Below are 15185 nucleotides of genomic sequence, written 5' to 3'. Positions count from 1 at the left end.
CTTGGGTCTAGCATGTAGGCCCTAAGAGCCAGCCTGTGCTGACACAGCCGCTCCAACATGGCCAGAGTCGAATTCCAGCGAACTGGCATGTCGATGATCAGCCGGTGTTGTGGCCTTCCATACTGCTGCTGTAAGGTGGACAAGAGTGCAGAGGCAGTGGCTGGCAGGCGGAAAAAGCGTACCACCGCCCGGGCATCCTGCAGCAGCTCGCTCATCCCCTGGTAGGTGCGCAAGAAGCGCTGCACCACAAGATTGAGCATGTGGGCCAAGCAGGGGATGTGCTGGAGGTTTCCCTGCTGCACTGCTGCCACCAGGTTGGCCCCGTTATCGGCTGCCACATACCCCACTTCCAGGCCTCTGGGGGTCAGCCACCTCCGCTCCTGCTTCCTGAGGGCGGCCAGGACGTTGGTGGCAGTAAGCCTCTCCTTCCCCAGGGTCACCAATTTTAAAAGGGCTTGGCAGTGCCGAGGCTTGGCGCTGCTGCTGCCGAGGTGGGCTTGCTTTCCGGGTGCAGAGGGAGTGTCGTGACAGGACCCTTCTGCATCCCCCCTGATCCCGCGTGGTGGCACCACTAGCTGGGCTGATGCGCTCTTGTCTTCCCTCCCTTCCATCAGTGTCACCCAGTGGGCCGTAAAGGACAGGTAGCGACCTGTCCCAAATCTGCTACTCCACGAGTCCATGGTCACGTGAACCCGCTTGCCCACAGAGTAGTCCAGGGAACGGGCCACGTTTTCCACCGCAAACTTGTGGAGTGCTGGGGCGACTGGGGACTTGCCACTCGGGGATGCCAAATTGGAGCAGCGTCCGCATGGCGCTCCCCTCCTGCACCAGGGAGTAGGGAAGCAGCTGTGATGCCATGGCCCGGGCCAGCAAGCCATTTAGTTTGCGGATCCGCCTGTGGCTTGGAGGCAGAGGCTTGGTCAGACCCTGAAAGGTGTCGCTCAGCAGGGTCTGACGATGCTGGGATGCAGGGGAGACAGAGGAGAGAGACGAACACTGGCTGCCAGCCTCAATGTCTGTGTCCTGAGTAGCTGAGGTGGAAGAGCGCTTGCGTGCTACTACTGCTGCTGCTGTGGGGGATTCACGACCCTGAGGGAGGGATGATGCTGCTGCGCTGGTGGGCCTTCTGCTCTCAGGAACCCCTGCCAGCAGTGCCTGCTTCCTCTTAAACTCCGCATACTCGCGGCAGTGGCGGCTTCTCAGGTGGCCCTGGAGGGATGAGGTACCCATCTTGCTCAGACTTTTCCCACGGCTCAATCTTTTGCTGCATAACCTGCACACCGCATACCTTTTGTCATCAGTACATTCATCAAAGCAATCCCACACTGGTGACTTTAATTTACTGCGGCCCCCACTAGCAGAGGGTGCAGCGGAACAATGTGTGGTAGTAGTTGCCGGGGTTGCATGGTGGTGGTGCCGGCTGAAGCAGTGTCCTGTCTACTTCCTCCACGCCCACTGCTGCCGATGCCCCTGCCCCTGCCTGACATATGGCGATATCCTTGCCTAGGCCGAGGTGACTCGTCATTCTGCTCTGCCTCTGACCATTCTTCCACGGACTCAGCAGGCTGCACATAGTTAGGGTCCACAACGTCGTCATCATCAGCAGCATCATCATAATCCAGCTCTTCCTCTGACTCCCCCGCCTCCTCTTCTGTCCCTACATCCCCAGACACAGACCCCTCTTCTTCATCACCAGAACTCAACAACGCTTGTGATTGTGGCCCGATCTCAATCTCTGCCACATCAGTCCCCAGTAAGTCCTGAGCTTCTTGCATCAGCAGGTTCCCAGATGCTGGACTGAGGGACAGAACGCTGTCATCCTGGGAGGGCTGCTGACCAGTGGGTGCTGGGGTGGATGTCACAACAAGCGTGGGACGTTGGCTGCTGCTGCTGCTGCTTGGAGTGGTGCTCACAGTAGAGGTCTGGGAGGAAGTCATGATGTCCATGAGTACGTCAGGTTCCATTTGCTCAACCACCACACGGGGACCAGAAACTTTAAAATATTTGGACAATGGCGTCCGCTGACTCGGCCCAGGCTTTGCTGCCCCCCTTTCTGCTGCATCACGACCACGTACAGCTGGGCGTCCTCTCCCTGGACGTGGAGCAGTCCCAGAAGTGGCTGAGGCAATTGAACTCCCTTTCCTCTCACCCCGCGAAACCCTGCCAGACATGTTGCTAGTAATGAATCACTGGATGCAGTGGGCACAGTACAAGGTCACTGAAGGATGCAGTGGGCACAGCAGTGTGCACTGGATACACAACTAGGTCACTGAAGGATGCAGTGGGCACAGTACAAGGTCACTGAAGGATGCAGTGGGCACAGCAGTGGGCACTGGATATACAACTAGGTCACTGAAAGATGCAGTGGGCACAGTACAAGGTCACTGAAGGATGCAGTGGGCACAGCAGTGGGCACTGGATATACAACTAGGTCACTGAAGGATGCAGTGGGCACAGTACAAGGTCACTGAAGGATGCAGTGGGCACTGGATATACAACTAGGTCACTGAAAGATGCAGTGGGCACAGTAAAAGGTCACTGAAGGATGCAGTGGGCACAGCAGTGGGCACTGGATATACAACTAGGTCACTGAAGGATGCAGTGGGCACAGTACAAGGTCACTGAAGGATGCAGTGGGCACAGCAGTGGGCACTAGATATACAACTAGGTCACTGAAGGATGCAGTGGGCACAGTACAAGGTCACTGAAGGATGCAGTGGGCACAGCAGTGGGCACTGGATATACAACTAGGTCACTGAAAGATGCAGTGGGCACTGGATATACAACTAGGTCACTGAAGGATGCAATGGGCACAGTACAAGGTCACTGAAGGATGCAGTGGGCACTGGATATACAACTAGGTCACTGAAGGATGCAGTGGGCACAGTACAAGGTCACTGAAGGATGCAGTGGGCACAGCAGTGGGCACTGGATATACAACTAGGTCACTGAAGGATGCAGTGGGCACACAAGGATGTCACACTGTGTAATGAGATGCTTATATGCCAGCGAGCGAGCAGTGGGCACTGGGCACGGCACAAGGTCACTGACAGAATTAATGAACAGCGCTGGCAGAGAGTGGCGGTGCCGGCGGTGTGACTGGCTGCCTGCAAATAGTACAAGTGAAGTGTATAACTGTCACTGAAATAATATACAAGTGTGTAATGAGATGCTTATATGCAAGCGAGCGAGCAGTGGGCACTGGGCACGGCACAAGGTCACTGACAGAATGAATGAACAGCGCTGGCAGAGAGTGGCGGCGCCGGCGGTGTGACTGGCTGCCTGCAAATAGTACAAGTGTATAACTGTCACTGGAATATACAAGTGAACACTGCAGCTGCAATAACCTGCCTGCCTGCACTACACACAGATAATCCCCACTCCCACTACACTGACTACACTGCAGCACTGAACCTGCCTGCACTACACACAGTTAAATAATCACTAGACTTCCACACTCCCACTACACTACACGGACTACAACTAACTACAGCAATCACTCACTGACTAGCTAACTGTGTACAGTATAAGAGCAGTGTTAGCAAAAAAAACGCTTTGTTTTTAACACAACAAATGCACTTGCTCAAACAACACTGGCCTGGAGATAATCCTCTCAGCACCACAGTCTAGCAAGGACAGAGCTTTTCCATCATGGCCGCCGCTTTATATTCAGGAGGGGAGGGCATAGCTCCCCTCCTGTGATTGGTTGCTAGGGCCTGGCTGGGGCCCTCTGATTGGCCTGCAATGTGTCACTTCCGCATAGTTTGACGCATTTCCGCTAACCACGACTTCAGCGCCGGGTTTCACGAGCGTGAATGCGGATTTCTGTCCGCATTCACACAAAGCCGAAGCAGATTTTCGTAGTTGAAAATCTATTCACGGCTTAGCGTGTCCGAGGCGGAATGCGTCAAAATGGTCGTGAATCCACGCGTAAGCGTGATCACGACCTGGCGGTGAGCACCACTGGTTGGAAGCCCCTAAAATGGCTCTTGGCTTCCCCAATTCTATTTGAGAGTCTGTGTTCTTGATTCACTGTTATTAGCATCTCTGCTGTTTTTATGCTCAGTTGACTGTTGTTCATTAATATCCATCAATACCAGAAGGTCGTGCTGCACGACAGTGGAATCTGGATGCGAAATCAGAGCCCACATGGAGAGGGAGAATTTGAGCAGCATCTGTTATCACTGAAGAGGGTCAGAAGCATGGCGATCCATCCAAAGCGAACGGAAACAGGCCAGCCATTGCCCACATATGGGGAAGAGCCCATTTTATCTCAATGGGATTGATTCACTTAAAAAAAAAAGCGCAAGTAACCTTGTTACTCGTGCTATTTCCCCAGTGTGCCTTAAATGTAATGGGCTGCACACTACTTGCGCTACTGGCCGTGTAGTGCGCTTAATCACAGGAGCGCACGCTAAGCTACAGGTAGTGCAATATATCAAGAGCTAGTAACTTATGCAGCCTCTCTTCAAATAAGGAGCACTCCTCTCCTCCCACCCTGAGCCCTTTTGGGTCCAATCACTTTAAAAGACGTGATCCCTGCACTCTGATTGGCCCAATAGGCTGCTTGTCAAATGACCTTTGTTTATGCATGCTACGCGGCCAGTAGCGTGAATAGCGTAAGGCACACTTTGGAAATAGCACAAATAACAGGAGGTGACTTAAAGCTACAAAAACATAGTATTTTTATAATTGTAATAAATAATAATGGTTTACGCTATGAGAGCCTTTTTCTTGAGGTCATTCTATGAATATGGATGAAGATTATTAATATGACTGTATGATGAAGAGGAAGTGTCTATTGTTGAGATATATCAGCTTATCCTGAGAGCTGGGAGACTGCCCCAAGCGTCTCAATGCGCTATTAGACCTAATTGGAGGTCTACACCATCCGGTGGGACCGCAGGCAATGGGTGTGGTGGTGGCTATCCCCTATCCAGGATATAATTGCTGCAGAGTCAGATTATTATTGATGAATTTATAGCTTTGACATTCTCTATGTTCTGTAGCGCTGCCTTCTAGTATTAATGTTCTAAAAGTGATTGATGAAGGAAGCGGAAAAACAATTTTCCATTTTATTGGCTGTGTAGCGCCAATCCTTCTTAAAAGAGACATTTATATCCATGTTCTAGTTTTACCATTATGGGATCAACCCTTGCCATTTACCTTTGACTCACTACTCTTGTTATCCCATGATGTGAGAGGTTTAAACTCTCCTCCTAAGTGGCCTTTGACTATGCCAAACTGAAGCCAGATGTAGCGGCCTAGCAAGGGACCCATTTTACTATTAACTCCTTCCTAAAATTCTTGCACTTACTGTAACAGAGAGTTTTCCTGGCTTCTTCCCCTACCAAAAAGTCCAGGGGGGTGGTGCTATTGCTCCACAATTGCTTTCCTACTTTGGTTGAACAGGTAATACCTGACGCTCAAGGGTGTTTCCTAATCATTATGGGTATGTTTTATTCCAAGCACATATGCCTTGTGACATCATACTCCCACCCCTCCAAGCCAGTTACGCCCTTCCCTGCCTGTGCACGTAAGATCATGAAGCTGATATATGATGTACTTTGTTGGAGTGGGGATTTTAACTTAGCATTCGATAGCCAGCATGCCACCTCAATTGCCCACTGCCATAATTTATCCAAGCATCAGCGGGACTCTGACAGCTCTCTAAAACTCTTTGTCATTGGTGGACTCGTAGAGGGAACATAAGGGTGGAGCTAGGGGTAATACCTACTACTCCCCTCACCATAGATCCTAAGTCAACCCTATGGCTTTCCCACAAGCCATGCATTAGGGGTGAACTGAATTAGTTGTCTTCCCACCTTAAAGTACCCCTGAACTGTTTTTTCCCCCACATACTTTTAATAGTTTTATTATTGGTTTTGTGACTATGTCACAGCACCATCCTCCCCCCTCCAGCACCCCCTGTAGCCCCCGTTCTGTTCAGTTGTAATCTTCGACTGAGTAGAATGTCGAATATGGGCGGGGAGGAAGTGGCAGTTTTTCCTCCCCTCTGCCCATCCATAATTCCACCCCCTTCACTCACCGCTATAGTTCCACATTTGATTCTCTGCACACAACGCACTGTGTTTGGGCTTGTGGTAATTGAGGTCAGATATCCTTTCAACCTCAATTACTGCAAGCTCGCACACAGCGCAGCTCCCCTGCACGCTGTATACAGTGAATCATATGTGGGACTAGAGTGGCGAGTGGAGGGGGCAGAACTAAGGACGGGCAGAGGGGAGGAAAAGCTGTCATATTTGAGGTAGAACGGTGGCCACAGGGGTGCTGGAGAGGGGAGGATGGTGCTGTGTGCTAGGCTAGCCACAGCACCAGTAATAAAGCAATATTAAAAGTATTAAGGGGGAGGGTACTTTTAGAGGGAGCAAAACGATACTTTATCTATTCTACTGTTTAAACTCATGTTTAGTTTCAGAGCATCAGGGTGTCCCATTGTTGTACCTTCTGAAATTGATCAAAGACGTCAAGGTTTAGATCGATGTCATTTTGTCACACCAGGCAGAGAAGGCTTACTGATGGACTGATGGACTCTCTCCAAGTGTCACAAACAGATGAATAAGCCTGATAGATCACAATTTGGGTAAAGAGGTGCTCCAGTATGAATAAAATTGGATTAAAAACAAGATAAGATGGAAAAAAATGAAGTGGCTTACCTTTAATGACGAGATCTTTGTATAGACAAAAAAAAAATTATTTAGCACAGGCAACGCGTTTCACGGGTCTAAGCCCGCTTCCTCAGGCTAATAACTGTGCCAATTGCAAATAGCCAATTAGCAAAGGGAGCCACCAGTGGAGTCAGGTTTTTTGTCTCCACCTGCTTCCTGTGGTCAGTTGCCCCTCTGCAACCCGCCTTTGTGAGTAGTACATTTACCGAATATGAAAACATATTGCGCTATTGGGCTCCTGTTTTTTTGTCTCCTGTGACTTTTTCTCCAGGGTGCCGAGACACCCCTAATACTCTACAAGCTTGGTAGATGGTTAGCAATCAACCTACGGGGTCAGCAGCAAATTAATGCTGTTGGAAAGAACAAATTGGAGGATGGGAGAGAGACTAGAGATCCTGACTTGGTCCATAGGAGGTACTTGGATTACTGTAATGAACAGTGGTATCTCTGATGACCGGAGTGAACTCAATCAGGAAAGTCTGTGATACAAAATGAGTAGTAGTTCAAATAGCACAATAGTCAGTATTTTAATCAGAATGTGATCACTCGTGTTTAGTGCACAGTAACTCAGGAGTACTCCTAGGTGATAGCCCTTGGCTGTAGGGACTATCACTAGTATAAGAGAGATCGTACAGGCAGGGTCGGTAACTGGTCGGTCAGGTGACGGTACAAAATCGTGAGACAAATACAATGTGAGAAACAGGCCGAGTTCGGCAACAATCAGATGGGTGGAAGTACAGAATCAGAAGGCTAAGACAGAGTCGAGGTCGGCAACAACAGACAGGCAGAGTACAGAATCGAGAGGCAGAAGGATGGTCAGAAGTTCAGGCAAGGTTCATACACAATAAGGCATACAATGTATAATAATTTAAATATTACTATTACGAAATATCAATAATAATATCTCTAGCTATGTGTGAATCCCCGGGGGTCCTGCCGGATCAAACACACTGGGAACTAACTAAGGTCTGAGAGCTTAACCGCAAAGTTTCAGCAACCGCAGACAACGATCTACTGACAGCCCGGGCCTTAAATGCAAAAGGTAATACCCGTGGCTCCGCCCACTCACCTCAGCCAATCAGAGGCGAGAGTCAGACCAGAGTTGTCAGCTGACCGGCTGATCAGCTGACTCACCTCCTCAATGCATAAAGGTCCTGTCTCCGGGTAAGCGTGTGCGCTCTTCTGTCTTGATGTACCCTGGAGAGACCTGACCTGCTGGGAAAAGATGGCAGGGAGGCAGCGGCGGAATCCGCTGTGACGTCAGACGCGGGAGCGGCGGTCGCGCGGCTCTCCGCTGCAGAGGTAACTTTGACATTACTGACATTACCCCCCCTCGAGGCGTGTCCTCCGGACAAGCCCCTGAAGTGCTTTCTGGATGTAATAAGTGAAACTGCTGTTTTATTTCTTCAGCATGAAGATGACAGGCCGGAACCCATGACCTCTCCTCAGGACCATACCCCCTCCAGTGGACCAGATACTGTAGAGAGTTCTGAACCCTACAAGAATCCAAAATTTCTTCTACCTCATATTCTGGTTCTCCATCCACAATTACTGGGGGGGGGGGGGGGGAGGACTCTGTATATACAGCTGGCTTAAGTAAAGAGATGTGAAAAGACTTTACCCCCTTCATGATAGCTGGAAGGGCAACCCTGTATGCTACCTCATTAAACTTTTCTGTAATGGGGTATGGACCAATATACTTTGGCCCCAATTTGGCTGAGGGCTGTCTCAGGGCTATATGGCGCATGTATACCCACACCATATCTCCCTGGGCAAAGTCCCATTCTGGTGAACGCTTCCTATCGGCCTGCATTTTTTGTACATTAAATTTTTCTAAATTGACTTTTACCAACGACCAAATTCTCTTACACGATTTCTGCCAGTCGTCCAATGCCGGGAAAAGAGAATTAGACGTTGGCAAAGGGCAGAATCTTGGTGACTTCCCTGTAACAACCTGAAATGGTGAATAACCCGAGGAAGCGTTTCAGGGATTGTTGTGGGCAAACTCCGCAAAGGGAAGGAACTTTACCCACTCATGTTGTGAATCAGCCACATAGCATCGAATAAATTGTTCCAGTGACTGATTCATCCTCTCAGTCTGGCCATTGGTTTGAGGGTGAAACCCTGAGGAGAATGACAGGGTCAGGCCTAGATGCTGACAGAAGGCCCGCCAAAACCTAGCTACAAATTGTACCCCTCTATCCGAGACTATATTGACTGGTATTCCATGCAAACGGAAGACGTGGGTAACAAAAAGATCTGCCAATTCCTGGGCAGAGGAGAGTTTTCTCAAAGGGACAAAATGGACCATCTTGCTAAAACGGTCTACAATCACCCAAATCACTGTATTCCCCTCAGAATTGGGGAGCTCTCCCACAAAATCCATGGATATGTGGGTCCATGGTTCTGTGGGAGTAGGCAATGACTGTAAGCATTCCCGCAGGAGCCTGTCTGGATGGCTTGCTGCGAGCACAGATGGTACAGGAGGTAACAAACATTTGCAGTCATTTTTCCATGAGGGCCACCACACACTGCGGGACAAGAGCTCCTCAGTCCTGCTTTTCCCTGGATGCCCAGCATTTTTATGACTGTGAAAAAACTGCAATACTTGCAGACGCAGAGGAACAAACAGTATCCCATCTGGAGCCTCAGACTGATATGGCTGCAGAGTGATTGCCAGATCCTCCATGGGTTCTGTGGCCGCAACCACTATATGCTCCGGCAAGATATTTACAGGGAGTGAGGGCTGTACTGTTTCAGGTTCGAAACAGCGGGACAATGCATCGGCCTTAACATTCTTATTACCCGGCTTGTACGTGATTATAAAACGGAACCGTGAAAAGAAGAGTGCCCACCGAGCTTGTCTCAGGTTGAGCCTCTTAGCACCCTCAATATATTCCAGAGTCTTGTGATCTGTATACACTGTGATAACATGCTCCGCCCCCTCCAGCCAGTGTCGCCACTCCTCGAATGCCATCTTTATGTCCAAGAGCTCCCTGTTGCCAATGTCATAATTTCTTTCCGCTGGGGAGAATTTGCGGGAAAAAAATGCACAAGGGTGTAAACGTCCTTGAGTTCCAGAATATTGGGACAGTACAGCCCCCACTCCAACTTCAGAGGCATCTACTTCCACAATAAATGGGCGTGTAACATCCACATGATGCAGAATGGGAGCAGCACAGAAAAGTGACTTGAGCTGTTTAAAGGCCTAACAGGCCTCCTTAGACCAGTTATAAGTATCGGCCCCTTTCTTAGTCAAATTGGGGAGGGGTGCCACCACTGAAGAAAATCCCTTAATAAACTTTGTATAATAATTAGCAAAACCTAAAAAGTGTTGGAGAGCCTTCAAACCGACAGGTTGTGGCCACTCCAACACTGCTGAAACTTTCTTGGGGTCCATTGACAAACCATGCGTGGAGATGATGTACCCCAAGAAGGCGATCTCAGACACCTCAAACAGACATTTTTCTAGTTCTGCATACAGATGATTTTCTCGGAGTTTTAATAGAACAAATTTCACATGTTCCCTGTGTTCCCTGAGGTTGTGGGAAAATATCAAGATTTCATCTAAGTAGATAACCATGAAGCATCCCAGAATGTCCCTAAAAATTTCATTGACGAACTCTTGAAATACCGCGGGGGCATTACACAACCCGAAGGGCATCACTAAGTACTCGTAATGCCCATCGGGTGTGTTGAAGGCGGTCTTCCATTCATCCCCCTGTCTAATACGTATCAAGTTTTATGCCCCTCTCAGGTCCAGTTTGGAGAACTGGAGAACACTTGCGCTCCAGAAACTTGGGAAAATAAATCATCTATCAAAGGTAAAGGATAGCGGTTGGGAATCGTTATCTTATTCAGAGCTCTGTAATCGAAGCACGGGCGAAGCCCACCATCTTTTTTTTTAACAAAGAAAAAACCCGCCCCTGCTAGTGACTTTGAGGGACGGATGAAACCCTTCCCAAGGTTCTCCTTGATGTATTCTTTCATGGCAAGTTGTTCTGGACCTGAGAGGTTGTACAAGTGTCCTCTGGGAGGCATGGTACCCGGTCTCAGATCAATAGGGCAATCAAACTCCCTATGCGGGGGAAGCTTATCAGCAGCTTGCGGGCAAAAAAACGTCTGAAAACTCTAGGTACACCTTCCACTTCAATTTCAGTGGAACACAAGGTAATCTTCTCCAGGCAAGAAGATTGACAGGCTGGGGACCAGGCGAGTAACTGCCCGTGTTCCAGTCAATCTTAGGTGAGTGTTGACGTAACCACGGGAGCCCTAGGACAATCATCACAGACGACATCTTTAATACATAAAATTGCAGCTCTCCCTATGCAAGACTCCTACATGACAAGTGAGATGAGGAGTCTGAGAGAGAGGTTGCTTGTTCTGTAGTGAGGAATTATCAATGGCGGTTACGTATATCTGCCTGTCTAATGGGAGAATAGGGATTTCCCACTTAGAGACCAGACTTAAGTCAATAAAGTTAGCTGCAGAGCCCGAGTCAACAAAGGCCTGTGTATGAAAAACTTGATCCCCCCACGTCACAGAACAAGGTAATAACAACTTAGAAAACTTCGGAGGTAAAACAGGTTCGCCTAGGGTAGTACCTCCAACTACACCTAGGCAGAGAAGTTTTTCGCCTTCTGCTGCAATTTTGTATGAGATGCCCTTTCTCTCCGCAGTATAAACAGAGGCCCTCCTTTCGCCTTCTGGTCTTATCGGTTTCCAACAACTTTGGATAAACCAATGCAGATCAGTCATTCAAAGTAGTCGTGACCGGAGGAGTGGAGACAACAGTTCTGGAAATACCACGTGACCTGCCTTGTTTATAGTACCGTACCCTGCGATCAATGTTTATGGCTAAAGCAATGGCTTCGTCTAGAGTTTTGGGCTCAGGGTGGCTGCTCATGATGTCTGACACTGAATCTGACAACCCTGACAAAAAACAGTCTAGCAAGGCGTAATGTTCCCATCTGGAAGAGACCGCCCACTTTCTAAACTGTGAGGCATAATCTACCACAGTACCATGCCCTTGGCGAAGTCTCTTTAAATTTCTTTCTGCCGTGGCTGCAATGTCTGGGTCATCGTATATGACCGCCATGGCATCAAAGAAAGCCTGAACAGATCCTAAAGCCTCATGACCCTCGTGTTAAGTTATAGGCCCAGGTTTGCGAATCCCCAGACAGCAAGGTTTTGATCAAGGTTACCTGCTGTAATTCAGAGCCTGACACAATGGGTCTCATTTCAAAGTACGATTTACACCTGTCTGAAATCTGACTTGTGCCCTGAAAATCTTTCAGGTAGAGCCATCTTAGGTTCACGGACAAGAGAGGGAGGCGATGATGAAACAGATCTTTGTGAGCGGTTTACAGCCTCAGTCAAAACATTCAACTGAGCTTGTTGTGATGTCACAGTAGCATTTAACTGCTCAACGGCCGCAGTTAAAGCCTGAATCTGAGCCTCCATAGACACATATGGTCTGCTGTTATGTAATGAACAGTGGTATCTCTGCTGACCAGAGTGAGCTCAATCGGGAAAGTCTGTGATACAAAATGAGTAGTAGTTTAAATAGCACAAAAGTCAGTATTTTAATCAGAATGTGATCACTCGTGTTTAGTTCACAGTAACTCAGGAGTACTCCTAGGTGATAGCCCTTGGCTGTAGGGACTATAACTAGTATAAGAGAGGTCGTACAGGCAGGGTCGGTAACTGGTCGGTCAGATCGCGGTACAAAATCGTGAGACAAATACAATGTGAGAAACAGGCCGAGTTCGGCAACAATCAGATGGGCGGAAGTACAGAATCAGAAGGCTAAGACAGAGTCGAGGTTGGGCCGAGGTCGGCAACAACAGACAGGCAGAGTACAGAATCGAGAGGCAGAAGGATGGTCAGAAGTTCAGGCAAGGTTCATACACAATAAGGCATACAATGTATAATAATTTAAATATTACTATTACGAAATATCAATAATAATAATATCTCTAGCTATGTGTGAATCCCCGGGGGTCCTGCCGGATCAAACACACTGGGAACTAACTAAGGTCTGAGAGCTTAACCGCAAAGTTTCAGCAACCGCAGACAACGATCTACTGACAGCCCGGGCCCTTAAATGCAAAAGGTAATACCCGTGGCTCCGCCCACTCACCTCAGCCAATCAGAGGCGAGAGTCAGACCAGAGTTGTCAGCTGACCGGCTGATCAGCTGACTCACCTCCTCAATGCATAAAGGTCCTGTCTCCGGGTACGCGCGTGCGCTCTTCTGTCTTGATGTACCCTGGAGAGACCTGACCTGCTGGGAAGAGATGATGGGGAGGCAGCGGCGGAATCCGCTGTGACGTCAGCCACGGGAGCGGCGGTCGCGCGGCTCTCTGCTGCAGAGGTAACTTTGACATTACTGACAATTACTCTAAGCTATATTCCCAACCAAACCCCCCTCCCTCTACTATTGACCCCTGCTTAACAGAGCTTTCACTACCCTATCTTAGTGCTACCTCCTTATCACAACTAGGAGCCCCTATCTAAGCCCTAATTAAGGAATTAGAGGAGATTTAAAAAAAAAAAAATCACAAGGCCCCTGGCCCTGATGGCTCCTCTGCTCTATATTACAAGAAATGTGCACCCATCTTAGGCCCCCAACTCATCTCATTCTATAACTTTGTCCTTAAAGGTCGACCAGAGGGCAAAAACCAAGGGGGGGAAAATTAGCCAAGGCGCAGGGGGGTCTATGGGTGCCCCATGGCAGAGATCGCTGTGGCACAGATCTTCTATGGCAGAGATCCCTCACGCCACAGATCCCCCATGTCACAGAGACCCCCATGCCGCAGGGCCTTCCATTTGCAAAGTGCAGCGGAAGCCTTCTTACCTCTCCAGCCTGAGTGAATCCTCCATATCCTCTTCCGTCTTCAGTCGCTGTAGAGACGTACTTTCTGGTCTATCTTCTTGGACGGCAACTGGATTGGCCCTGCAATGCATGGTGATTAGCTGAGGCCGGACTTCTAGGTCCCGTCCGTGGAGGTATCGGAGCCATTAGTAATGGAAACAGTTTTCTAAACCTCAATATGGACAAGACTAAAATGGTAATCTTCCCACCTCACAATTCAATGTCCCTGTCTGACATCTCTATTTCTGTTGATGGCATTTCTATAAACGCCAGTCCCCCAAGCTCGCTGCCTAGGTGTAATACTGGACTCAAGTCTCTCATTCATACCATGACAAACTATACTCCTCTGTCATCTCCACCTAAAAAAACATCTCCCACATCTGCCCTTTTCTCACACAGGACACTACCAAACTTTTAGTACATCAAACCTAAACTAAATGTAACATACATCAAAGCATACTCCACCACCTACTTATAATACACTGAAAAACGGCACTTCCACACTTATTGCACATATAAAGCAAAAACATTGGCACACACTATTCCCCCATACACCAATTAATTGGATCCATTCAATTTCCATGCACAATTGAATTTAGTTTTAATACAATAAAGCATGTAAACAAAATTCAATTTTCCATTAAAATTGAATAGATGCAATTAATAGGTGTAAGGGGGACTAGATACTGTGTAGGGATGGTCACTGCTTTCCGTGGAATTATAAATTCCATGATTCCGGCCAGAATTTGGTGATTCCGGTTCCGAAGCGACGGAACGGAATTGCTATAGTCCTATTTCGGAATTTCCGCGGAACAAAACGAAATTCCGTGGAATTTTACGGAATTCAAATTGTTTTCCCCCCTAACTGATTTCTGCCTCATAACTAGTATTTCTACTCAATTAGACTCCCTCCTCCCTTCCTCCTCACTCTCTCCTCCCGGAGATTTTAAAGGTTCCAACTTGTGAGTGTTCCATCTTAATTGTAAGACATTTATATGGTTGTATGGTTTTGGTGTATGGTTTTACACTATGGAGGCTGTTGCCTTATATTTTGAGGTTATTTGCCTATGAAGACCTATATTGAGTTTTGAAGAGGAGTGGGAGAGTGCATGACCGGTAGGGGGAGGTCATGATTACCCTGGAGGCGCTGTGGATCCAATCTTATAGATGGTTAATATCTAAAGGTAAGGGTTCCATGTTGAGGGTGTGGTGCAGTGCTGGTGCCCTACAAAGGGTTGTACACAGTTATAAACCTAAAGCTGTTCATTGATTAACCCCTTCACTACTATCACTACTCCATAGTTAAATCGTTAATTAGCTTGATTGATGTCTCATAGTGTGACAGTTAGAGTGTGTGCTGCAGTGCTGCTGGGCAAAGTGCACAGTGATAAGCTGTTCAGTGATTAACCCCTTCACTATCACTACACTATAGTTAAATCGTTTATTAGCTTGATTAATGTCATAGTGTGACATTTAGAGTGTGTGCTGCAGTAGCTGCTATGTGTCTGTGTGTGTGTGCTGTGCACACACCAGGCCAGCTGCTGCCTGCCACGTGCAAACACATGCAAAGTGCCACATGAAAAGTGCAAAGTGCAAAATGCCACGTGCAAAGTGCCACGT

At 48.2% G+C, this 15185-nt stretch overlaps 1 long non-coding RNA gene across 1 annotated transcript in view; it reads right to left on the bottom strand.

Annotated features, from left to right (window-relative positions):
* LOC137535000 (uncharacterized) overlaps positions 1–5375 on the bottom strand; it is a 38000-nt gene extending 32625 nt beyond the window's left edge. The window contains exon 1 of the long non-coding RNA XR_011024391.1: positions 5318–5375. This is a non-coding gene — a long non-coding RNA (uncharacterized lncRNA). The remainder of the gene's footprint in view (positions 1–5317) is intronic.
* Positions 5376–15185: the final 9810 nt, after the last annotated feature.

The sequence above is a fragment of the Hyperolius riggenbachi genome, chromosome 10 (assembly GCF_040937935.1).
Source record: "Hyperolius riggenbachi isolate aHypRig1 chromosome 10, aHypRig1.pri, whole genome shotgun sequence".
In the NCBI taxonomy this organism is placed as follows: Eukaryota; Metazoa; Chordata; class Amphibia; order Anura; family Hyperoliidae; genus Hyperolius; species Hyperolius riggenbachi.
This window is presented reverse-complemented; position numbering and strand designations above follow the sequence as displayed.